Below are 27,210 nucleotides of genomic sequence, written 5' to 3'. Positions count from 1 at the left end.
TATTATTTATTTAGGGGGCACTTTTCTTTTCGTCCAACACTTTATTCTGCGGGTTTAAGAAATCACATTAGTATAAACATGTAAAAATCACACTCCAGATACCTCAATACCAGATACCTACGTCGATTTATCCTTTATTCTATGTAAACTAAAACGTCTTCGTACTTTTTTCGGCGCCATTTTAGTATCTATAGTTATAAAAGGGGAAGGGGTAATTTAACGCAAAAGCCTCGGGTAATGTGGGCCATATGAGATTCCTCTTAATGATCTCAGCCGTGGGTCTGTATGGGAAGAACTAGTAAAAAAGGGTTAGAGTAGAAGAATAAAGAAGAAAGAATGAGATAATGAGAGAAATAGACACCTATAGGCAGAGAGAGGTACAGAAAAGCAGAGAAACAATAAGAGAGACTAAGACTGGCAGACAAACAGAAAGAAAGGCAGAGAGAAAAAACAGATAGCGAGAGATAAAGACAATCAAAGATTAGGGGAAACAGAAAGACAAACACAGATGGAAAATATAAAAAAAGAAACAAGGAATAACAACATAAAGAAGAACAAGTAGACAGAAGGTAAGCTAATGTTCGTCTGGCGAAGCTACGTAAAAATACCATTATAAAGTAGAAGGATACGTCAGGCGTTGCTGACTGCTCTTGGTGGCGCTGGTGTTTAGCTTACAGGGTCTACCTGTTTTAAAACAATGACGCTGTTACCATTATGAGAGAGTTTATAAAGACATAAGTACAGAGTTAATGTAAGGTACAGGTACAATAATCTCCAAATAGCGAGAGTATCGTAAATGTGGTGCCTTCAATATGAGGATTATGTGACGGAAATGTGAATAAAAATAATGTATTGGTTTATGTATTAAGTATAGATACAGTCAAAGTAACCACTATCTAACCAAGTTTTGGTGGACACATCGAGGAAAAGTTGAGCCATCCGACGCTCGCATCTGCGTACTGTACCAAGTGAACAGTTGGCAGGTGTGTGGAACCTTGGAGAGGGCGGCCAGTTACACCACTGTTCGCATAATTACTTACTTTCTTCGGTGATCTCTTATTATAATATATATATATATATATATATATATATATATATATATATATATATATATATATATATATATATATATATATATATATATATATATATATATATTGTGTCCGTATTCCACAATAAAATAGTAAGTCCACTATTCGAACCACCATTCGCCAGGTTTACATATTCACCAACCAAGGCTGGGAAGATACTTGTTTCTTATACTGCAGTAATATCCTCATTGTGACATTATCTTGAAGACGGTGCTCGAACTTACATTTAACCTGGCAAACAACAACAAAACTCGCTCTCTGCCAACATTGACGTTCTTTTACTTGTATGAGCATTAGGTTACATCTTCTATGGTACAAGTAATATAATCCTTAACAACACAACACAACACAACACCTGCTGGAGAACCTCTGGTGTTCCCCTCCATCTCCAAAGTGACACACGCTTACAAAGGCTATTCAAGAGGAACGTTCATCTGCTCTTCTGCCAACAGTGCCGTTTACTTTTTGTCATGAGAAGAACATTAGGAACGAAGGGGTTCAGTTTCTGTGTCGCAGAAAAGGAATGGCGGCGTGAAGCTCTTCCCGGCCACTAGTTTTTAGGTGGGAGAAACACTTCAGCTTTACGGGTGAATTATGCAGGTCCGGGGGTGGGGGAGGAAGGCGGTCAGGGAGTGGGGGTGGTCAGTGAGGTGGGGAAGTGAATTGAAGGATGGGGAGGAAGATGGTCTCAGGGCAGTGAGAAGTGGTCAAGGGGCAGGGGAGAAGTTAATTCACGTAGAGTGGTCTGTGAGTGGAGGGAGGTGGTCAAGGGTAGAGAAGGTGGTGTGGTGTGATGATGTGTGTGGAGATGGTGAAAAAGGCGTGACCAGGTGGGTAGGGTTTAGACAGGTTGTCCGGTTGTGGGGAGGACAGGTGGTTAGGTGATGACTCGTGATCCCTTACACTTGGAAGCAATGGTTCCTTTTTTCCACTCCCTGACTGAAATCCTGACACGGACTACAGGCAAAGTGCCATTAACGAGTGTCATGATAGTTCGGAGACTTGTCTTTAAAAAGTGTACCATAATGGTCCGTAGACTGGTGATAGACTGGTGATAATAGTGCCAAGGAGGTTCATGGATTGGTGCTAAGGACTGGTGCCATGATCGACCGTAGACAGGTGCTACGGACTGGCGTCAAATTGACCTGTGGAGTAGTGCCATGGGCTAGAGCTATATACAAGTACCACGGGCTGGTCCTTGAACTGGTGCCAAGGGTTAATGCCACAAGTTGGTGATACACACACATACACACACACACACACACACACACACACACATGCCACACACACACACACACACACACACACACACACACACACACACACTCGCACCACGGACCAATATCATGAATACCCTTTCTTTGGAATTAAACCCCATACCACTAAACCCAAGCCGAAAGAATAACACAGACCAAAACGGAACAAACACAAATAAAACAGGGAAAAGTGTCCCAAGATTTATCGTTTAAAAGACCTATAAGAGGCAACAGTACAGATCGACAGCAATGGGCCAATTGGGCCATTGCGAGCCATTGAGCTATACAGTAAAATCCTAAGTAGAAAATGTCTTTATATGAACCCATTTGGAGTTGGCTCAACGCCATATTGTCCGTAGCAAAACACACATAAGAAACTTCTCAATGTGCGTGTGTGTGGGTAGGGAAGGGGTGATGCTGAGTGTGTCGTTCAATCTTTACGACGGAAAATATTCGACCAAATATTCTATAACATGCAAATCTTCCTCACCAGCCTTCCAGTTGAAGGTGGTAAGTATTTCTCGGAGGTAAATAAGATGTGAGAGAATATGTGAGGTGAGGTGAGGTTAAGTTAAGTTAATGTGGTCTTGGTGAGTATTTTGGTTAAGTAGGGGTATTAAGTGTGGGATTTGCGGGTATTTTGGTCAGGAAGGTAGGTTTAAGTGCGGTTTTTATAGGTATTTGAGTTAAATAAGGGGTTTAGTGAGGTTGTTTTGTAGATACGTGGGTTCAATAAGGGTTTTATTTTATTTTTTACAATAATTTCGGTTTATGCACTGAAGGGCATTTAGGTTCTGATTGTTTGAATAGATTGGTCAATAGTCGTCCTCTCTCTCTCTCTCTCTCTCTCTCTCTCTCAAGTATCAACCTTTACAAACACACACACACACAGAGGGAGAGATATGTATATTCCAACATACACACTGTCCAGCGTGGCTCTGGGTGACCTTTAGAGAACCATCGTGCGACTGACTCCTTCCTCCCCTTCCTCACTCCCGTGTTGACAAAGCCAAGAGTTGACACGTCTATACCTGCCTTCTTTCAACACCTGCCTTACTCCAACAACTATCTTCCTCCAACACCTGTCTTACTCCAACAACTACCTTCCACCAACACCTGCCTTACTTCAACAACTACCTTCCACCAACACCTGCCTTACTTCAACAACTACCTTCCTCCAACACCTATATCTCTTGCCTCCAGCAGCTTCTGTATTCCATAACACCTGCTTATGCCCCAACAACTACCTTCCACCAACACCTGCCTTACTTCAACAACTACCTTCCTCCAACACCTGTCTTACTCCAACAACTACCTTCCACCAACACCTGCCTTACTTCAACAATTACCTTCCACCAACACCTGCCTTCCTTCAACAACTACCTTCCTCCAACACCTGTCTTACTCCAACAACTACCTTCCACCAACACCTGCCTTACTTCAACAACTACCCATTATCAACACCTATGCGCCAACTATTTACCCAACACAACACCTGCTATTGCTTCAGCTCTTCACCTTCTATCAAACACCTGCCTTACTTCAACTTCTTCATATAACTTTCCTCAACAACCCTTCACCAACACCTGCCTTGCTTCAACAACTACCTTCCTCCAACACCTGTCCTTACTCCAACAACTGCCACCTTTTCCTTCATATTCTTCTTATTCCTCCAACACCTGTACTCCAACATCTGCTTCCTCCAACACCTGCCTTGCTTCAACATGCCTCCAACACCTGTCTTATCAACAACTGTTATCAACACCATCTTCCTCCAACAACTACCTTCCACCAACACCTGCCTTACTTCAACAACTACCTTCCTCCAACACCTGCCTTACTTCAACAACTACCTTCCTCCAACACCTGCCTTACTTCAACAACTACCTTCCTCCAACACCTGCCTTACTTCAACAACTACCTTCCTCCAACACCTGTCTTACTCCAACAACTACCTTCCTCCAACACCTGCCTTACTTCAACAACTACCTTCCTCCAACACCTGTCTTACTCCAACATCTACCTTCCTCCAACACCTGCCTTACTCCAACATCTACCTTCCTCCAACACCTGCCTTACTTCAACAACTACCTTCCACCAACACATGCATTACTCCAATATCTACCTTCCTCCAACACCTGCCTTACTCCAACAACTACCTTCCTCCAACACCTGCCTTACTCCAACAACTACCTAACACCAACACCTGCCTTACTCCAACAACTACCTAACACCAACACCTGCCTTACTCCAACAACTACCTAACACCAACACCTGCATTACTCAACATCTACATTCCTCCAACACCTGCCTTACTCCAACATCTACCTTCCTCCAACACCTGCCTTACTCCAACAACTACCTAACACCAACACCTGCCTTACTCCAACAACTACCTTCCACCAACACATGCATTACTCCAACAACTACCTTCCTCTAACATCTGCCTTGCTCCAACACCTGTCTTATTCCAACACTTGTCTACCTGTACACTGTAATGGTTTGTGAAGGTAAAACTCATAATAGTGTGTGTGTGTATGTGCGTGTGCGTGTGCGTGTGCGTGTGTGTGTGTGTGTGTGTGTGTGTGTGTGAAAAAGAAATAAAAAGATAGCATCAGTTAACGAGAGATAGATATACAAAGAGACAGAACAAAAAGACCGAGAGAGCAAAATCTTGAGAAAAAAACAAGAAAAAAGGAAGAAAAGGAGAGAATTAGGTAGAAATGTAAATTAAAACCGTTCTGGAAATACTTTCTTTTATAAACCGAATCTTAATGAGTGAGTGTGTGTGTGAGTGAGTGAATCTTTGGTTGCTCTCTCTCTCTCTCTCTCTCTCTCTCTCTCTCTCTCTCTCTCTCTCTCTCTCTCTCTCTTGAGGAGGAAAGCCCTGGTAGTGTTGGGCGGAAATGGTGTGTGCCGTGTGGGAGCAGTGGGGGGTACACCCCTAGGATGCGTCTGGATCAACAACTACGCCCATTCTCCTACTTCCTCCTCCTCCCGTTCTTCTTCCTACCTTCTCCCTCCTATTTCTCTATATTTTCTCTCCCACTACCCACTTCTTTCTTTTCTCTCATTATTTTCCCTCTTCCACGTCCACTTCCTCCTCTCCTTCAACTGTTTCCATCTTCCCATCACCACCTTCTCCTCCTCTTTCTTCCCATAACCACTTCAATATCCTCAACACTACCCACCTTTCCCTCCCCACCAACACCTCTTCATCCCCGCCATCACCACCACAACTTCAACCTTCCCACCACCACCTTTCTCCGTTCCCCCTTCCCTCCAACCCCTTCCTTCCTCGCTCCCTTTCTTCCTCACCCATTTCCCCCCTCCCTTCCTTTCCCTCCTCACCCCCTTCCCTCCTTCCCCCGTTCCTCCTCACCCCTTTCTGTCCCCACCCACTTCCTCCACAACCCCTTTCCTCCCTCCTTCCCGCCTCACCCCTTTCCCTCCCCACCCCGTCTCTCTACTCTGCCATTCCCGATAATTTTTACACATATTCTTCCATCCATAAATACCAACAATTTAATTACATCTTTAAGAAGAAATGTTTATCATTAACATAAATGTCCTCTCCATAAGCAACAGTTTATTGAAGAGTAAACTATATCATTAAGTCCAACACCAATTACAAAGACCAATTCATTAAACTTTTGAAACTTATCATAATTTTCACTCGAAAAGGAATAGTGATATTTGTGCTTATGAAGAAATGGAGATTCTGTCGAGCAATGAATGTGTGTGTAGGGGGGGTGGGGGGTCTTTTTATTTGTATGTCTGTCTATATGTTTGTCTGTCTTTCTCTGCAACACTAACCTTGAACGAAAGATCCTTAACTGCACACCATAGTCTTACCTCATGCAACGTCTCGTTAGCAACAAGACATAAAGGTGTAAAATTCATCGCTGAGTGTACCATTAACTATCACAGAACAAGCAGGTACGAGGGGGAGAAATTCTTAATGCAAACATCTGGCCTGATAAACAGCGTTGAGTGTTAGTGTCAGATCTTTATGTAATTGTTAGTATACGTGTTTGGGACTTGTTTTGATATTTACATGAGTATTAACAATGATACCAATAATATAATTATAATGGTTGCCCCTCGTGTACCGAGGATGGCGGGCCCAAGGGCCACCTAGGCGTAAATTTGTTTAAGGTGTAAAAGCTGCCGTCAACACAACAACCACACCCTAAGTTAACGAGCTGCATGACCCAGTGTCAACGCCAACTGCACTGGCTAACCAATACCCGGGAACACGATCCGGAAATCGATTAACATCCATGGTAGACAGAGGCTACTGGCATAAAGAAACTTTCCCCTAGTTTCACCCTGCCCGGGAATTAAAGACGGGTCCACTGGCTTGCGTTGAGAGCATGCTGACCATTACACGACAGGTCGCCATTACGATATCAATAATAATAGTAATGACGACAATAATAATAATAATGATGATAATAATAATAATAATAATAATAATAATAATAATAATAATAATAATAATAATAATAATAATAACCTATATATATAAAACACAGAAGTATGTCTGTGTGTTTGTTTGTTTGTGTGTCCGCACGAGAATCTCGGAAACTACTTTCCCTATCTGTAGTGATGATGGATGGTGTTATATGTAGTGATGATGATGGATGGTGTTATACGTAGTGAAGATGGATGATGCTATATGTAATGATGATGGATGCTGTTATATGTAGTGATGATGGATGGTGTTATATGTAGTGGTGGTGGTGACGGTGGTAGTGACAGTGGTAGTGGTGGTGATGGTGATAGCGGCATGTTTGTGGTGATAGTGGTGGTGGTAGAGACTGGTTGATAGTAGTGGTAATGATGGTGGTGGGAATGATGATGGTGGTAGTAGTGGTGGTATTGATGATGGTGGTAGTAGTGATGGTAGTGATGGTGGTGCTATATGTAGTGATGATGGATGGTGTTATATGTAGTGATGATGGATGGTGTTATATGTAGTGATGATGGATGTTGTTATATGTAGTGATGATGGGTGGTGTTATATGTAGTGATGATGGATGATGTTATATGTAGTGATGATGGATGATGTTATATGTAGTGATGATGGATGGTGTTATATGTAGTGATGATGTGTGGTGTTATATGTAGTGATGATTAAACAATAATAATAACAGTTTAATGCTAAAAAAATATAATTTGCTGGACCATTGTTGTGAAAAACATGGTGGAACTTACATACACCGTAAATGAACTGTTGATGAAAGAAGAAGTTTTGGGGACAGAACAGTGCGACAATGTGGAGCCTCCCGGAGGGTGGCGTCCTACCTTGGCCTAGCGAATGAGCCGGCCGGAAGGCGGTGTTTATTCGCTAGTAATAATAATAATAACAACAACAATACTACTAATAATAATACAAGTGTTAAAGTCAGTATGACATAATATCAATATCGTTAGTGTCAAGTCAGGATTGATGTGAGTGTCAATGTACTTGTCAATATCGAGTTCTCTCAGCGCCATGTCATGCCAATGTCAATATCAAAGTCAAAATTAGTGAGAAAAAATGTTGACAAAAGATTTATTAGGTAGAAAAAATAAAAGAAAGCCTGAGGAAGAGAGAGAGAGAGAGAGATAAACGAAAAACTGGCCAAGTCATGAGAGAGATAGGAAGATACAGGTCATGAGAGAGATAGGAAGAGACAAATCATGTGAGAGATAGGAAAAGACAAGTCATGAGAGTGATAGGAAGATACAGGTCATATGAGAGAGAGGAAGAGACACGTCATGAGAGTGATAGGAAGATACAGGTCATGAGAGAGATAGGAAGAGACAAGTCATGAGAGTGATAGGAAGAAGCAAGTCATGAGAGAGATAGGAAGAGACAAGTCATGAGAGTGATAGGAAGATACAGGTCATATGAGAGAGAGGAAGAGACAAGTCATGAGAGTAATAGGAAGATACAGGTCATGTGAGAGATAGGAAGAGACAAGTCATGAGAGTGATAGGAAGATACAGGTCATGTGAGAGATCAGAGAGAAGGATAGAGACAAGTGATAGGAAGATACATATGAGAGTGAGGAAGATACAGGTCATGAGAGAGAGGAAGAGACAAGTCATGAGAGTGATAGGAAGAAGCAAGTCATGAGAGAGATAGGAAGAGACAAGTCATGAGAGTGATAGGAAGATACAGGTCATGTGAGAGAGAGGAAGAGACAAGTCATGAGAGAGACAAAGTATGTGAGCGAAGCTAGAGATACCCTGTCGAGCTCGGTATGTTAGAGATAGTTTACACACATTTAAAGGGAAGCAATTACTTAGTTTATATTTCCCCGAAGAGAGAGATTGCACGCAGGGTGGTAAAATACGTCTAGTGTGGCAGTATTGTGTTAAGGTGCAAGCACTGCTTGCTTCCTCTCGCTTTCTGCTACCGCCGTTGGCTAGCCCTCGTGGCGAACAGGGAAGAAACTTGCATAAGTCTTCCCATGCCAGTATACAGCCTCTTCACCGTCAAGATTACTGCTGTGCTTCCTCGTGGCAACACACGGTAACTGGGTGTCTCGTGGACCCAGGTTAAACCAGCAGGGGATGTCAGAGTAGCAGTGGGCCCCAGAAGGACGGCGCATAGGCCCACTGGCATTTGGACACGTTCTGGCGCCTACCAATCATTTCCCCGCTGCCTTGTGGATTAACCTTGTATGTATAAGGCTACGGGAGTAAACCCTGAACAAAAAATCTGTGGTGGTGCCCTGCATCAGGCAGACATGGTTACAGAGCTCCAACAAAATCCCAACGGTGGTGTAGGTCGAAAAGTTGACCACCATGTGAACCCAACGATTACACCGGCGTACGAAGGCAATTCATGATGGACAGGCTACTAAGTTGAAACCCAACAAACTGGGTTATCGGCAGTCGATTGCATCTCTCCCTCTCCCCAGTCGTTCCAACACTTGCACCACTGGATCAGGAAAAGGGAGGGCCAAGAAGTGTGGTTGTAGCCTGCGCTCCCGCCACATCACATGAATCAACTCATGCGCTCATCATACCTCTCATCATCATCAAAACTCCTATACCCCCAAACGTCCTATGACGACGGACGAGTGGCGACTGGGAGTCTTTACTCATATCTTTGCTCATGGGCGGCACAGATAAAATGGTCGTTTATACACTGGGATCTAGGCAGCAGTTCAATCCTGTCCTGTCTGTGCGACTAAGCACTTAAGCAGCCCTTTCGAGGAGCCACTCTGCTCACCCCACATGGGAAGGGGGCTAGAAAAGGTGCCCTAAATATAGCCTGCCTTAAAAAACAAACTGGCTGGGCAACCGCACCCAGTAAGGTCATCCTTATGTGGTCGAAAACACTATCATAATCACAGATCCAAACAAAAACGAACTATACAACTTCTTATGGTTGCTGCATGGAATGTCTGGACCCTTCTGGATACTAGCACAAATAAGCATCTTGAAAGAAGAACCGCCCTTGTGGCAAAAGAGCTGGATAGGTATAACATCGACATAGCAGCCATTAGTGAGGCCTGGCTCCCAGACTAGGGTCAACTCGCAGAACGGGGGTCTGGCTAAACCTTGTTCTGGAAGGGTAAGCCTGCTATGGAGAGAAACCACATTGATGGAGTTAGCTTTGTCATCTCCCTACACAGGCTTACTGAAATGCCTATTGGGATCAACAAGCACCTCATGATGCTCCCAGTCCCACTGAATCACTCAAGTCATTCCTTTTTCAACGGTGCATACGCCTTAACACTGGATGCAGAGGATGACATCAAGGAGGCCTTTTATGCAGACCTCGACAGAGTGCTAATCCCTATCCCCAGAAATGATAAGGCTCTGCTCCTTGGTGACTTCAATGCCAGAGTTAGCAGAGATGCTGACATTTGGCAGGGAACCTTAGGGAGAAATGGACTAGGCAAGTGTGATCCCAACGGCCTACTTCTCCTCAGCAAGTGTGCTGCACACACCCTCACTCTCACCAATACCTTCTTTAGGCAGGCCAACAAGTTCAAGTGTTCTTGGCAACACCCACGATCCAACCACTGGCATCTCATTGACTCCATTATTGTCAGAGAAAGAGATCTCCGTGATATCCTCATCACCCGAGCCATGCGTGGCTCAGACCACCAAGCTTTCACTTCTCATCGCCCCAAAACGGCGTAGGCAGCAACAGTAGCTCATGCTTTCAGAGAACAGCTCGAACTTGTGCTCATAAAAAACCCAACAACAAACAACCCAAATCCCAGTGCCGAAAGAGTTATTCTCGACACTGTCAAGACAAAAACCTGCGGAGAAACCTTCGGCCAGATCGAAATAAAACACCAGGACTGGTTTGTTGAAAATGACTGGTCAATAAATGAACGAGTCTATGATAAACGTGCTGCATTAATTGACTGGCAGAACAACCCTCAGTCTCAGACCAACGTTGACACCTTCCACAAGAAGAAAGCGGCGGAAAAGCATGAAGTTCGCAATCTAAAGAATGACTGGTTTAAACATAAAGCATGTGAAACACAAAAATTTGCAAATCAGCACCAGATGTCCGAATTTTTCAATTCCACTAAAACTCGTGGCACGGCCCCTCTCCACTCATCCGATGGTAACTCCCTAATTGTAGACGATGGAGGAGCATCCTTCAGTGCTGGAAACAAGCACTACCATTTACTGCTCAATTGAAACACTGATATGGATGTCCTGACTACCCAGCAGGTCCTTCAGCTTCCAGGGCTGATCCACCTCAGCTATCCTCCATCCCTGGATGGGGTAGCTGCTGCCATCAAACAGATGAAAAACAACAAAGCCTCAGGGCCTGATGGAATCCAAGCCGAGGTGTATAATGTAGAAAGACCTCTGCTTACCAGCCGTCTCCACTCTCTCTTAGAGAATATATGGGAAAAGGAAGAAATCTCCCAAGTTTTTAAAGAAGCCTCCATCGTCAATATTTATAAGAACAAGGGAGACCAGTCAGACTGTGGCAACTACGGCGGGATCTCGCTGCTGTCTGTAGCTGGCAAGATTATCGCCCGAGTCCTCTTAAACAGAATTCTTCTTGAGGCGGAAAACATCCTCCCAGAATCTCAGTGTGACTTTAGACTATCATGTGGAACCACTGACATGATCTTTGCTGCCCGCCAGATACAGAAAAAATACAGAGAACAGCGTCGTGACCTATACATGGCTTTCATCCACCAAACCAAGGCCTTGGACTCAGTCAACAGGGAAGCCCTCTGGTGGACCCTTAACCGTTTTTGCTGCCCACCAGAATTCATCAACATTGTGAGGCAACTCCACGATGGCATGAACGGCAGTGTCCTGCACAATGGCACCCAGTCTGAGTTCTTCCCCATCCAAACTGGGGTTAAACAAGGGTGTGTACTGGCACCAACTCTCTCTTTCATTTTCTTTGCTGCCTTCCTCACTCGTGCCAGTGCCAATTTAGCGAGCGGAGTGGACATCGAGTACCGGATGAACTGTCTTTTCAACATAGACGACTCCAGGCAGGAACAAAGGTATCAGCAGCTTCCATTACTGACCTTCAGACGACCTTTCCCTTGTTTCTCACACGGAACGCGACGTACAGGAGATCCTGAACACCTACGCAGATGCATATGCTCATTTTGGCCTTGAGGTTAATGTATGCAAGACTCTGATTTTCTTTCAGTCTGCCTCTGGTTCAGACACACCTCCACCATCCATTCAGCTTATCGGTACCACCCTTTCTATAGCTACCCACTTTCGGTATGTCAGCTCCCACCTGTCCACCACCGCGGACATCGATGAAGAGATTCAACGTCGGATCAGATGTGCATCTCAAGCCTTTGGCGGACTCTGAAACGGTGTCTTCAGCTGTAGGGAGCTGCTTCGAGCAGTTGTATTTCCACCCTGTTATATGGTAGCAAGACATGAGTCACATACAGGAGGCACCTCAAGGCACTTGAAAACTCTCACGAAAGTAGTCAACGTTCCCTCCTCCGAGTTGGCTGGGAAGACGAAAGAAAAAATGCCGGTGTTCTTGTTGACACCAACTGTAAGAGCATCGAGGCTACCATTATCCATTAACAACCACGTTGGAGTGGCCATTTTACCCGCATGGACGACAATAGACTGCCAAAGCGGTTACTTTACAGTCACCTAACGAACAGTAAACGTAACGGGGGTGGGCAACTGAAAAGGTATAAGGATAGTCTTAAGACAAACCTAAAAAGTACCAAATCGACCCCATCAACTGGGAGACGATTACTCCATACCATAACGTTTCGAAGAGCACCACACAAGAAGGTGTCAATACTTTCGAGTTATCCCGACTGTTTAACGATGCAGACAAGAGCCAACACTAGAAAGACGCTGCCGCAGCCCCTCCCGCACTAGATGTAGCCCTCCACATGTACAACATCTTTGAACGACCCTCCCGATCCCGAATCGGCCTCTTTAGTCACCTCAGAACTCACCAACGTTGGTGACATCCTTAATAGCTCGATTCCGAGTGACAGCAAAGTAGTAGTAGTGCGTGTGGTTGATATCCAGTAGAAAATTATGTGAGAGGGGTTTTTGTGTGAATAAGCCTGTAGGTGTGACTTAATATAAGCACAATATCACACACACACACACACACACACACACACACGCACACACGCGCGCGCGTAGTAAGTTTAATGTTTAGGGTAATAACTCTTTCGTTTTGTTTATAAATAGATGAACACATTTGCATAGGAATATAACAATATATTTAGCCTTCTCTCAGTTAACACACCTCGCCCTGCCAACACTACACGGACCTTGAATCATCGTACCTGCGTCGGTGTGTCGATACTTGGTAACACTGAACCATTGTTACGTCACTAATTATGAAGGTATGAGGTATTTTGTATCATTAAATCATTGTTACGTCACAAGGTATGGACGTTTGAGTGATTTGGTAACATTGAATATACTCAAACAATACAAGGTGTACGGTAGTATTTATTATTTGGTAATACTGAATCCCTTATATTTTTCAAGTTATGGGCGCTTGATTCTTGTGTTATTTCTGTATAACACTCACATTACAAGGAACACTTACCTGAATTATCTGGCAACACTACATCATACTGTACTACCAACTTAGAGAAACACTGTCTCGCTTTAGGTAGTAATAGTGGGTTAATACCAATTCTATAGAGGTAAAATCGCTTCCTGGATATTGGCAACAGTGTGTTCATGTTATATTTTAGGGGATGTGGGTGGATGGGTGGGCAGGAGAATAGGTAGGTAGGGGTGGTGGCACTTGGCAATGGTCATAAACTAATCCCAATATAAGATAATTAATTAACCAACTATTTACATTCCGTGTCCACTCACGTCGCTCACAAAGGAAGAAGCAACAGTGATGAAAGCTCATAGAATTAAAGGCAGATCAGAGAGAAAGGGTGTAAAGGAGAGAAAGAGAGAGAGAGAGAAGAAGATAAATGAGAAATGCAGAGGCTTTCCATTAGTGGTGGCGTAGAGGGGGAGTGACGGAGACGAGAAAATGAACAGATAAAGAGAGAAATTAGGAAAACACAGGAGATAAAATGATGAGGGGGAAGACAAGGGGTAATAGACAGACGGAAAACAGTGAGAAAGAAAGAAAAATAAGGTAGAGAAAGGGGAAAGGAGATGGAGAGACAGAGACAAGCAGAGACAAAGACAGACGAAGAGGGATATGGAGAATAGATGAAAAATAACCACGAATTAGGGGAATCAGAGGATGATGGATTTAGAGGAGGAAGAAAGGGCTAAATCGAACACGAAAAGAGAAAGAAAAATAGAAATAATAAGAAACAAATACAGAGAAGCATCAGTGACAGTGACATAAACAACACGTACAATGTTGGCCCAATACTCGTGTGTGTGTGTGTGTGTGTGTGTGTGTGTGTGTGTTAAGACATTCAAAGAGAGTCTGGGTTCAAAAGCGAGCGCCATGCCAACTTGGAGTCCCTTAATTTAAACAGGTACACAAATACAGGTGAGAAGACGAGGTATTTATCTTCCCAACACACCTGGGATTTTTGGTACATATTTAATGGCAAGGTTACGTGGCGCTTCTATAAGATCACCTCAGTTTATTTCACCTGATGAATGAACACCCTAACCTAACCTAACCTAACCTCCTAGATAGCGTTCGGGTGATTAATCTTCAGGTGAAATATGCTGGGCTGTCTAACCTTCATGTGATCCCTTCTTTATAGAGCCACACACACACACCCACACCCACACACACCGTATATAGCCCCCACCATCATACCTTGCACCAATGTTACCAATATAACTCCACGATCACACCTTGCCTCAGTAATGCCACATACTGTAATTCATACAATCATACCTTGCTTAACAGTATTGTCACATCATCCACACGATCATAAGGTGCGGTTACAAACATGTCGACGAAAATGGCAATGAGAAATTGTCCTGGAACATTACAGTAACTCCAGGTGTCTTCTTATCCACAGCTACATTTAGGGAGGGAGGGGAGAGGGGGTGAGGAGGTGGAGGGAGGGGTAGGGAGGTTGAGTGAGTAGGGAGTGAGGAGGTTAGGAGATGGTGGAGGGGGCTGGGTTAGTGGGGGAGGGATGTTAGAAGGAGAGTAGGGGAGGTCGTGTGAGTGGGGAGTGATAGGGGGGTTGGGTGAGTAAGGGGTGATGAAGGTCGTGTCAGTGGGGAGTGATAGGGGGGTTGGGTGAGTAAGGGGTGATGAAGGTCGTGTCAGTGGGGAGTGATAGGGGGGTTGGGTGAGTAAGGGGTGATGGAGGTCGTGTGAGGTGATAGGAATATTACTGGCGACTATGAAGCCGCCTGTCAACGCCTCTACGTCACTAAAAGACGTCAATGACCTTCTTTACTTATGTATTGCCACTGGACGCTACTATGAGTCACCCTTTGCTACTTGGTGCCATTAGAAGTTGTCTATTAACCTCTGGACGCCTCTGGAAGTTACTTAACCCCTAGACGCCTCTAAAAGTTACTGAATAACTCCTGGACGCCTCTAGAAATTACTTAAACCCTGGACGCTTCTAGTTACTTAATAACCCTGGACATCTTTACAAGTTACTTAATAACCCCCTGTACATCTCTACAAGTTACTTAACCCCCGGACGCCTCTAGAAGCTCCTTAATATCCCCTGGACACCTCTAGAAGTTACTGAATAACCCGTGGACGCCTCTAGGAGCTATTTAATAACCTCTTGACGCCTCTAGAAGCTACTTAATAACCCTGGACGCCTCTAGAAGTTACTTAATAACCCCTTGACGCCTGTAAAAGTTACTTAATTACCCCTGGACGCCTGCAGAAGTTACTTAATAACCCCTGGACGCCTCTAGATGCTATTTAATAACCTCTGGACGCCTCTCGAAGTTCCTTAATAACCCCTGGACGACTCTAGAAGCTACTTAATAAACTATGGATGCCTCTAGAAGCTACTTAATAACCCCTGGACGACTCTAGAAGCTACTAAATAACCCCTGGACGCCTCTAGAAGTTACGTATCACTTCTAGATACCATTAAAACCCACCCTTTTATTTGGAGATATTCCTAAAAGCCGCCGGTTACCCTATGAACGCCACAAGGAACCACCTATCACCATATGTACCACCTTCCAGCTTCCCATCACCATAAGTACCACATTTCCAACCATCTGCCACCCCAAGAACCACCTTCCAACCACTTGACACCATAAGAACCACCTTCCAACCACCTGACACCATAAGAACCACCTTCCAGCCACCTGACACCAAAAGAACCACCTTCCAACCACCTGACACCATAAGAAACACCTTCCAGCCACCTGACATCAAAAGAACCACCTTCCAGCCACCTGACACCATAAGAACCACCTTCCAACCACCCGTCACCTCAAAAGCCACCTTGACCAGCACTATGGACCACCTGCCACCGTGAACACCAACATGAAGGTTCATTTGGTTTGGCTGATGGACCGATCGGGGCCATTGTGAGCCAGGAGCGGTCCATACGTCTTCGGTGATGGAGGAGGGAGATGGGACAGAGACACTGATGGACAAGGGAACAATAGGAGAGAAGACGATAAGGGAAGAAGAGAGGAAGCAAGAGAGCAATAACGAAAGACATGAGACAGGAAGCTGGAAAAAATCTATCTGTTTGTGTTGCTGAAGTTTGTATTTCGTGTTTTTTTTTAATGTTAGTTTTGATGTTCTATGCTTTGTTCTTGAAAATATTTTGTTTTGATTTTGATTTTTTTTTGCTATAATTTGATTTTTTTGTAAGTTTGCGTTTTTTTTTTTTACGATTAATTCGGATTTTCCCTTTTTTGTATTAATATTTGTGTTTTTACACTTGATTTTGAATTAGATTTCTCATTTAATTTTCATATTTATTCTTGCTTTCATTTTAAGTCCCGTCGTTAATTCCGTTTTCTTTCGTCTTAATTTCCTCTATTTATTTCCTTAATTGATTTTAACGTTACCGTTTTCTGATTTCTATGTTGTAAATATTTTTTAAATTTTGATTTTGATGATAATTTTCCTTGTTTTGAATCTGATGGAAATTTCCCTCTCGTTTTCCCTTTTCTTTCTCCTCTCTTGTCCCCTTTTACCACTTCTCTTCTCTTCCCACTGTTTCCACATACCCCCTTCCCTTACATTCCCCTCACTCTGCTCTCCATTAATTCATAATCCATGTCGCATTCCCCTCTGGTCATTCTCTCCCTCCCCTTTGCTTCCTAAACTTCCCTCTTATGGTTTCTCTCCCCGACTTTGTTTTCTAATCTCCAGCTTCCTTGAGAACTGGTCCATGGCAGTTGTTGTCGAAAGATCGATCTCTCGCTCTTTCTCTACCAATAGTGGTGTCCCACAGGGTTCTGTTCTTTCACCTATTCTTTTCCTTCTTTTTATCAATGATTTACTTCACACTACACTAATTATATCCATTCTCACGCTGATGATTCTACTCTTCACTCTTCTTCACATTTTCCCCTTCCCACTAACTCTCAAACTAGATCTGTTTCTAGAGCTGATATCATTACATCTTTCAATGCGGATCTGTGCAGCATCATGAATGGGGAGGTAGAAACTTGGTAAAATTCCATAGTAATAAAACTCAGTATTTACCAATTACACTTTCCAAATTAGATTATCTCCCACCAATCACATTTCAGGACGCTATCATTCTGCCAAATTCTAAAATAGATGTGCTAGGCCTCATCATTTCCTCTAATATGTCATGGAAGCCACACATCCTCAACATTGCTAAAGCTGCCTCCCGAAAGTTGGGAAAACTGTACAGATGCCGGTGCTACTTCACTCCTGAGCAGTTGCTTCAAGTATATAAGGGATTCTTTCGTCCTAACTTGGAGTACTGCTCTCATATCTGGGGTGGCTCTTCTTCTGCCCAACTGTTAGATAGGGTGGAATCAAAGGTATTTTGTCTTATAAACTCTCCTCCTTTAGTTGACAATCTTTCTTCCCGTGCTCTTCGCTGCAATGTTGCTTCACTCTCTCTCTTTTATAGGTACTTTAACGGGCAATGTTCGTTGGACTTGGCATTCTGTGTACCGCTGACAAGGCCGTGGGCTCGTAACACACGTCTTGCCCGCGGTGCCCACCGTTTCTCTGTGGATGTCGATCACACTAGAATAACCCGTTATAGTTCTTCCTTCTTTCCTCACACAGCCAAACTGTGGAATACTCTACCTTCTTCTGTGTTTCCACACTCACTCACTTTAAAAAGCTGACTTTCCGGCATCTGCGCGGTGTAGGTTAATATAACCTTTTTCCTTTTCTATTTTTAATTTCTTTCTATTCATATTTTTTCGCACCCTAGGCCCCGATGAGGGTCGTTGACCTGTGCACCGGGTGGGCTAATACCTCCCCACTACAATACTCTCTCATACCCCCCACCATCTCCTCTCCCTTGTCTTCCCCTCTTCTAACATACAGTACACCATTAGTCCCTCTCTCCACTAGTACAATGTTCTCTCCCCTTATCTCCCCCCTCCCCCCTTCCTACCTCTGCCCTATCTGTCTTTCCTCATTCTCCTCTCTCTCTTCCCTCCCCTTTTCTAGTTCTAACCTTTTCGTCTCTACTCCTCTTCCTCTCTCCCCCCCATTCTTCCTTCCCTGCCCCTTTCCCCCTTCAACATCCCCTCAACGTTTCTGAGTAAACTATTCATAGTGACCTTTATATTGTGTGCAGGCCTCTCTCTCCCTCCAATACACTCAAAGGCATAAATTGATAATATTAGAGTGATGTGTATCCACCTGTACATGTTATTGCTTATATGACCATCACCAGTTGATTCCTAACGAGAGTTATTCTCCCTGGCCACTATGCTCCATGTCTTTCTTCCTCCCCTCCTTCTTCTCTTCCTCCCTCCCTTTCCTTCCTCTTTCCTTTTTTTCTCCCTTTTTCTTCCCTCCAAGTTTTCCTAATTTTGTTTTGCTCTTTTTTTCCTTCTCCCCCATCTCTCTCTCTCCCCTTTTTTCAATTTTCTTTCTCCCAATTCTTTCGTTTCTTCCCTCCATCTATTCCTCCCTCTTTTTCTCAATACATTATTCCCTCCCTCTCTCCACCTCCTTCCCTCTCTTCCTCCCTTTCATCATTCCCTTCATCTTTCGTTCCTTCTTCTTCTATTACTTCCCTCATTGTGCCTTCCCACTCCCTTCCCTCCCTCTTTCGTCCCATCCTTCCCACCCCTTCTTCTATTCCTATCTTTCCTCCCCTTTCTCCTCTTTCTCTCTCTTCTCATGCCTTTCTCTGTTCTCTCACTCTTCCCTCCTTCCTTCCCTCTCTTCGTGTACCCTCTCATCATGTCCATCTTCCCTCTGTCCCCTCCTCTCATTCTTCCCCCCCCTCCTTCCCATCCCAACCCCTTCCCCCCTCCCCTCCCCCTCCCTCCCCTCCCTCCCTCCCTACCCCCACCCCCCTTCTTTCTTCCCTCCCCCTTCCCCTCCTCCCTCCCTACTCCCCTGCACCTTCCCTCCCTCCCTCTTCCCTCCCCTCCCCTTCCCTCCCTCCCCCTTCCTCCCTCCCCCCTCCCTCCCCCTTCCCCTCCCTCCTCCCTTCCCTCCCTCCCCCTCCCTCCCTACCTCCCTCCTCCCACCTCCCTCCTCCTCCTCCCTCCCTCCCTCCCTTCACAGCCACAATACTGGTGCTGGCTGGACTCCTGACCACCAGCCTGGTTGGCCTCGATTGTTGCGCTTAGGTTAAAATGAAATTGCATGTATTCCTGTTGGTATATGGTGCTTAGGTGTGCTCGGGTGTGCTCGGGTAGGCGTGGGTGTGTTCGGGTGGGCGTGGGTGTGCTCGGGTGTGTTTGATTTGATACCCGCCGTTCCACTGCCTTTTCTCTCTACACCTCTTTTTCTGGTTTTATTTAATTTGCTCTGTTTTCTATTCGTTTGTAATATTTTTTTTCCGTGGTTCTCCATTCTTTCCTCCCTCTTCCTTTTGGTATTCTCTCTCTCTCTCTCTCTCTCTCTCTCTCACTCTCTCTCTCTTAGCCCAGCCAGAAGAAACAGGGTCTTTAGAGAGAGAGAGAGAGAGAGAGAGAGAGAGAGAGATAATGCTAACCTTCAGAGCCAACCTCCCTTCTGATGCTGACTCACCAACAAGGGGTGAAATAGATTGCTCTCATGCTGCCCTCCACTAACGTTAAGAGGCAAAGTGGAGTGTGGAGGGGCAGGTGGGAGTGTGAAGGAGGAAGGAGGGAAGGAAATGTGGAGGAAGGAGGGTAGGAAGTACGGAGAAAGAAGGAAGGAAACGAGTGTAGAGGAGGGGGGAGATTGTGGAGGAGACGGGGAAGAGAAGGAGGGAGAAATAGTGGAGGGAAGCGGGAATGAGGAAGAGGAGAAGGAGGAAGTGTGGGCGTGTGGAGGAGAAGGAGGAGGGAGTGTGGAACAGACGGGGGAAGATGGTCTTGTGGAGAAGGAGGAAGGGTGGTCTTATGGAGGATGGAGGAGGGAGGAGGGAGAGGGTGGCTCTATGGAGGAAGAGGAGAGGAAGAAGAAGGAAGAGGATGATAATGGTGCTCATGTGAAGGCGAATAGGAATAGATAAAACAAGAGGAAAAATGTTGTGAAAGTTGTGTCATTTGGGATTTGTCCTCACGAGACCCAAGATGAGACTCAATTAAGCTGATTCCCTACATAGATTAACTGATTGTAAGTAAACACGTGTATTATAATTATCTGATTTCAAGTCAAGTTTATTGTATAATCTGATTGTAAAACACGAATATTATCTTATCTAATCATAAACAAATGATTCTTAGGTTTACATTTTCTGATTTCCAACACATACATTTCCTATCTGATTTCCAACACATATTACTTATTTAATCTGATTTTCATAGTCTCTTTTTCTAAACTCAAATACTCTATATAGACAAGATATCTGATGACCACTTGAATGAAAAGACGACAAAAGGGATCAGAAGAGTTTGTATATGTGCGTGTTCCTGAGATCTGTCCTGTGGTGGTCTGGTAATGATTCTGTCTCACGCCGTGTTGCTGTATATGTGGGTCACTGTGTCTGTCTGTCTATGTGTGTGTGTGTGTGTGTGTGTGTGTGTGTGTGTGTGTGTGTGTGTGTGTGTGTGTGTGTGTGTGTCTTTTTGTCTGGGGGGAGGATGATGGAACCTGAAGGGATTTTTTTTTTTTTAATCTCTGTCTTTTGGCTTGGATGAAGGATGAGGTAGTGAGAGCTTGTTTCTTTGCTTGCTTGCTATTGGAAAAGTGTTAGAAATTTGAATATGGAAAAGGTACTCTCTCTCTCTCTCTCTCTCTCTCTCTCTCTCTCTCTCTCTCTCTCTTCAACACACCCCCACTCTTCCTACACCCCACCCTTTCACCCGTATTTATATCCTAGCACACACACACCCACACACCCACATCACCCATAATAAACCAGCGTCCCACCTCCACTCACACCCACCTTCTAAATCTTCCTACCCCACACACCCTTCCTCTCCACACTCATCCACCCACTCCGCCCACATATCCATCATCCTTCACACCTACATTCCGACATGCCTTTCCTCACCCTCACACACCATCACCACACCCAACCTGAAACTCACACACCCACACACCCACGCACACACACACATACACACATGACTCACTCAGTCCCACCCACCCATCCACCCACCCACCCACCCACCCATACCGACCTACATCTTTAAGAATTACCTCATCTTCTGAGCTAAGGTGATCCTATGAACGACCCAGAAAGAATCCAGAAGGGAAGGAGTTCGCGCGTACTGTAGAAATTTAGACATAATAGGTGGTCAAATTTGGGAAATAGGTTGTGGTAAATGAGAAGAGTAGAAGAGTGTAAATAAGGAATGAATAATAGTTAAATGGGCATCGGGGTAATAAATAGGGAAGAAGATGATAATAAGAATAGGTAGACGATAGGGAAATAATGTAATAGGTTATTGTAAACAGTGAGAGTAGAAAGTGAATAGGTAATAGGAAATAAATAATAGTCAATAAGATAGAAGGGAATGTAAAGAGAATAGGGAGAATAGAATAATTTAAATAACAGAGAGAGGATAAATGATGAATAGGGAAAATTTATAATGAAAGGGAGAAGTAGACAGGAATATATAGGGAAGAAGCAGAATAATGTGGTAAAATAATTAAGAGATAAACAGCGAAAATATAATCATAATTAATAGGAAAAGAGCAATTAATAACAAAGTGAGAAAAAAGGCAATAATATAAGAAATAGGGAACCCTTTTATTTTCCTATCGTATGATCGTGTTTTCCTATTTATTCTCGGATATTTTCTTTCAATCCTTTGTTGTTTCTCATTTTCCTTCGTTATCTGACATTTTCCTACCGTCTAGTTCTTTAATTTTATTTTTTTTTCAAATAGGTGATTATTTTTCCTATATTCTTGTTTTCCTCGTTGATTTATGTTAGTTTTCTTCGTTATTTTATTTTTTTATTATTATTCTTTCCGTATAACGATTTTTATCTTTTTGTGGCGATTTTTTCTATATAGCGATTTTCTTTATATATTTTTTTCTTATAGTATTTACTACAGGAGTTTTTCAATATATCTCTATCGTATATAATGTTTTTAATATGAATTTTCTTCTTCATATAATTTTGTTTTTTCATATTTTTCCCCTTTCCTTCAATCACCTTTCCCCATTTATCTCCTTTTCTTCGCTTTATTATATTATTTCATATTTTAAACATCATTTATCCCCTAGAAATAGTCGTTTTTCCCTAATATTAAATAATTTTTCCAATCTTACGTCGAGGGTTTTCTCCCTGGAAGTCAAAAGCTCTCTCACTATCAGGAAACAATTTTACCCGCCAGTGCAGGGATTTTTCCCTCAAAATAAGTCCCACTATTCTTTTGCCTCCAATAAGGAAAAATATTTCTAATTTTCCCCTCACGTCCCACGTTTCTCCCTTCACGTCACGGGCTTCTCGCAGGGGAATAAAAGATATTTATAATATTTCCAGGGATTTTTTCTCCTTTTTCTACACCCTATTTTACCCCCACGTTTAAAGATCAATTTGTTTTTCTCCGGTGAACTAAATTGTAGATTCACTGAGTTCTTAAGATTATTTCCCTGCTTAATCCCTGTAAAATTCCAATCTCAGATTTTTTTCTCGGTTTTTTGGTTCTTTATGATAATCCATTTTCTTTAGATGAGATCGTAGAATAATGATAACGTTGATGATTTTGCGTTGGCCAAATCCTGTTGTTTCATAGAACTTTTAAAACCGACTTTTTTGTATTGATAGACTTTAGTGCTGGAAACAGATTCTACCCAGTTTAAACTGGCGTTTTGATAAGTAAGTAATACGCATTATATCTCTGTAATAACTCTATTTGCGTCATTTTGTCTCTTAAATCACGTATATTTGAGCTTTTACCCCGTAAATCACAAGTAGTTGCGTCTTTTCGTCTCTTAAATCACGTGTATTTGAGCTTTTACCTCTTAACTCACGAGTAGTTGCGTCTTTTCGTCTCTTAAATTACGTGTACGGGGTATTTGCACTTCTTATAACACGTGAAGTTGCTACGTTGTTTTTCATGATGCGTGGTTGTTCACCCTCGCACTACACCGACCTCTGTTTCCTCCCTGTTGAGATAAGGACGAGAAATAAAAGTGATTTATCGCTACTATAGACGCAATTATCCGTATTGAGTAGAATGTGAAATATATTTATCACTAAGATGGAAATACGTTGACATTTAGAGTAGAAATAAGGCTGAATTATTGCTACAAGAGGAAATAAAACTGAATTATCGCTACAAGTGGAAATCAGACTGAAATATCGCTGCAAGAGGAAAAAAAACTGGAATATCGCCTCAAAGAGTAGAAATAATGCAGTTAAATAAGAATGATGTATGGACACGTCAGATGTTAATTTGTACAGAGATGAATGTTGAACACTATACCATAAGTCACCATACACAAACATTCTAAACGCAGGTCACTATACACTAATAGATAACACGAACAAACTTAAATATCTGAATCAATTGTCACTGGACATGATCCAGGTTGGAATATTGTACAAAATATGAGATAAAAACCAAAACTTACTTGGTAGTTAGTCAACAAGGCCGGGTAAAGTGGTGGTCCAAGGTCAAAACACATTTTGATCTAAACTGAATTTTTAGTCTAGTAAACGATAATTATGACAAGCATTAACTTTGACCTCCGGCAAACTTAACTTAGTGGTAACAACTCAACACAAGCCACTGCTCTGTGACAACACAAGTGTCATCATACCATATTTGGTGAAGAAGTGATCACAGCCAAACGTCGCTCACACACCAGTCATGATCTTTTTTAATTGAGTGGTGTTAATAATATACTATATTGACGATGAAAGTCATGAGTAATAACATTGTTAATGAGACTTCGGTGTCCATTCATTCCTTCACTCTCGCATACAAATAACTCTTCTACACTGGTCCTCCTTATATTTTCATGTCTTAAATTTCCATATTTACTGTGTATAACCTTGCTTGGATAATTAAATGTTTGTGTATACTGTAGTTTTTTTAATTGAGATTCTTCTTCAATGCATTAAGAGGAAAGGTGGCTTGGGAAGTGTTTATAAGTAACTACATCTCACAAAGGCACAGAAGCTTCCAGATTACTTCAGTAGCCGGATGACGGAGAGCGAGTGTAAAGTGTTCATATTACTTCTAGGGCAGGGATTCCCCCCCCCCCTCCCCAGTCTCCTAACGTCTAGCACGTGAACTTGTCCACCAATCAGGTCCATCGTTACAAGACTACCAAACAGTCATTCAAAAGTTTATTACTGCGACCCTACCACATGGACACAGACGTTCCCACAGGGGGTAAAGAAACTCTTTGAAGCAACTCTACCTGTGCCTGTGTGCATACAGAGTTATTCCTATCTATCTATACCTGCTGTGTTGCTCCTAAATTAATAACGTACAGTCAATTAATTAACATACAATATATGCAATACTGTTATACCCTACCTTAGCTACCAAACATATATATTGTATAATACTAAGAAAGGTACCAAAAATAGGCTACTGTAAACTACCAAAAAGGTACCGGACATACAGTATATTCACACACAATATCACAGTACCTTTACAGACTCACTTGGAAGACGACCTTTGCATTCATTAACAAGATGCTTATTGGTAAACTGATTCACTTTTAAAAGGATTCGACTCGACTTCCTCTGAATCCAAGTTCACCATAAGGGATTAGGTCGTCAGACTCGTCACTATAACGTGGTGTCAGTTATCATGTTTACTATATATAATCAAAATTATAGTGTCTTCATGTCACTGTACTGAAGATATGTCCCTGACACCATAGAGTATATCACTATTAACTAACATATCGTGGATTATAACACCGTGTATCTCACCGTTGACACTGCGTCGAGATGGTGAAATATAATTTAGAGGATTTGCACCATATCCACTATATTAGAACAATACTTGATATTATAATAGCATTTTACCATAAACTTTACGTATTCTGCGCCACTTATAACGTATAAACACCATAGGCACTGTATGAGGGTTCCACCTATATTATACTAGGGTCACTATAATCGCATATATATTTAACCTATAATATAATATTGTATTAGAGACAATAGCCTATATTGTAAGTTTACACAATAGACACTGCATAATGTTAGTGATCTTTATAATAATACCCTCACGCAATTGGCCCTGTAGGGAGACCATGAGCTGTAATACACTATGTACACTGTGCACCTTGACCTACGGTAGTGTCATCCCCCAAGGCACTATAATCATGGCACTCTGATCCGGGATTACGATCTAGATACTAAGACATAGGCAATATAGTTTTGGCAGTTTGACTTTAGTACCGTAATCTAGGCACTATGACCAAGATACTATGACTTAGGCACTCAGCACTGTGATTTAAGCACTCTGACCTAGTCTCTCGGCATCATGACCCAGGCACTATGACTTATGATGACGGCATAGTGACCCTATGACCCTATAACCACAGTAACCTAAGAACTGTGACCTTAACCACACGGTGTTATGTATGTGGCACTATGACCCTCCCCAGCACGGTGCCAGGGGGAGGAGGAAGACGGGTGCCACCTTTAAATGTCAGTTCCAGTCTTGGTAGGTCCGCAGCCGAATACCTCAACCACTTATTGATGGAGACTTTCCTCTATGTTCTCCTTATTTTGTTCATATTTTCCTATTGTCTCTTAGTTACTGGTATTTGATATACAGTGTTAGTACCCGGATAGAACATTATTTTAAGGCTTATTTTATACAGTACAATATATACATTTTTTATTATAGTTTCGTATCAGAATTCCTGTATATCTTCAGTCTTTATCTTTTTTTCTTTTTTGTGAGTGTTTTCCATTTCAAAATTCCTCATTTAATTTTCCACACGGTTTCGGTGCCGGCACGTGTAAGGTAGAGAGAAATGCTTTATGACGGAGCATCACGTCTCCCTGAACAAATCCACGCCCCTGTACTTTTCTCAGTTAGGGTGTGGGCGTGTGCGGGCGGGCGTGGGTGGGTGGAGCACTAAAGGCGCGGTACCAGTCGGCAGGCGGGGGCAGAGAGGATCCGTACTGCAACAAGGAAGGCCGAGGGGAGACTGACTGTTCCTCACCTCTTCACGCTCAACGCCGGGCCCCAGTTGCACTATTGCCGCCGCCGTGGCTGCACCTCTCATCTACATTCCTAAAGAATTACCCTTCAAAAACACACCAAATTCACCCTTAATGTCTATGTTATAATATTTTATACAATATTCTCTTCAGTGAAATTTTATTGCAATATCATGTCGAGCCAAGAGAGTTATGGCGGCACCAGGGTGTTGATAACACTGGCGTGGTATGCGAAAAGGGGAAGCGCCCGGAAGAGGTTGCCAGTTGTCTGATATTCGTCACATCGGTTGATATCATCTTTTTAACCACTGTTGCTGTTATATTCTTCTACGTAAATACATCGTAATGATATTTCGTTATCGAGGTGATTCACTTGTGTTTCAGGTGCCAGAAAAGCTAAATTACTGTGACAAAAGGTGATATAACCCTGTATGGTTCCGCTCCCCCATTTTCGAAATTTGCATATCAGGAGCGAAATCAAAATCTACCAAAGACTCGGACCTTCTGTAAACTGGATTTAGACTGGTTAATGATCCCCAACCCATAGTCTTTCTACTTTAAACTTCACCCCTTAACCCCAAGTGGCCGCATCGAGTAGAGTCTCGGTGTCAAATCGACTCCATGTTGGACCTACTCTGCATGTGAGGCAGGGTGGTGTAAAGTCATACCTTCAGTTACTACAAATTAACATAAAAACTGGTGAGGTAAAAACACACTTAACTAGGTAACTGAAACTAA

General features: G+C 43.0%; 1 long non-coding RNA gene across 1 annotated transcript; it reads right to left on the bottom strand.

The window, feature by feature from the left end:
• LOC121876056 lies at nt 1-26,458 on the bottom strand. Its single transcript, XR_006090710.1, has 2 exons — nt 26,402-26,458; nt 1-46 (listed from the first exon to the last, which is right to left on the bottom strand). It is a non-coding gene; the product is annotated as an uncharacterized LOC121876056 (long non-coding RNA).
• Between the last annotated feature and the right edge of the window lie 752 nt (nt 26,459-27,210).

The sequence above is a fragment of the Homarus americanus genome, unplaced genomic scaffold, assembly GCF_018991925.1.
Source record: "Homarus americanus isolate GMGI-L3 unplaced genomic scaffold, GMGI_Hamer_2.0 scaffold49198, whole genome shotgun sequence".
Taxonomy (NCBI): domain Eukaryota; kingdom Metazoa; phylum Arthropoda; class Malacostraca; order Decapoda; family Nephropidae; genus Homarus; species Homarus americanus.
The sequence above is the reverse complement of the archived record's forward strand: the minus strand, read 5'-3'. Positions and strand labels throughout refer to the sequence as shown.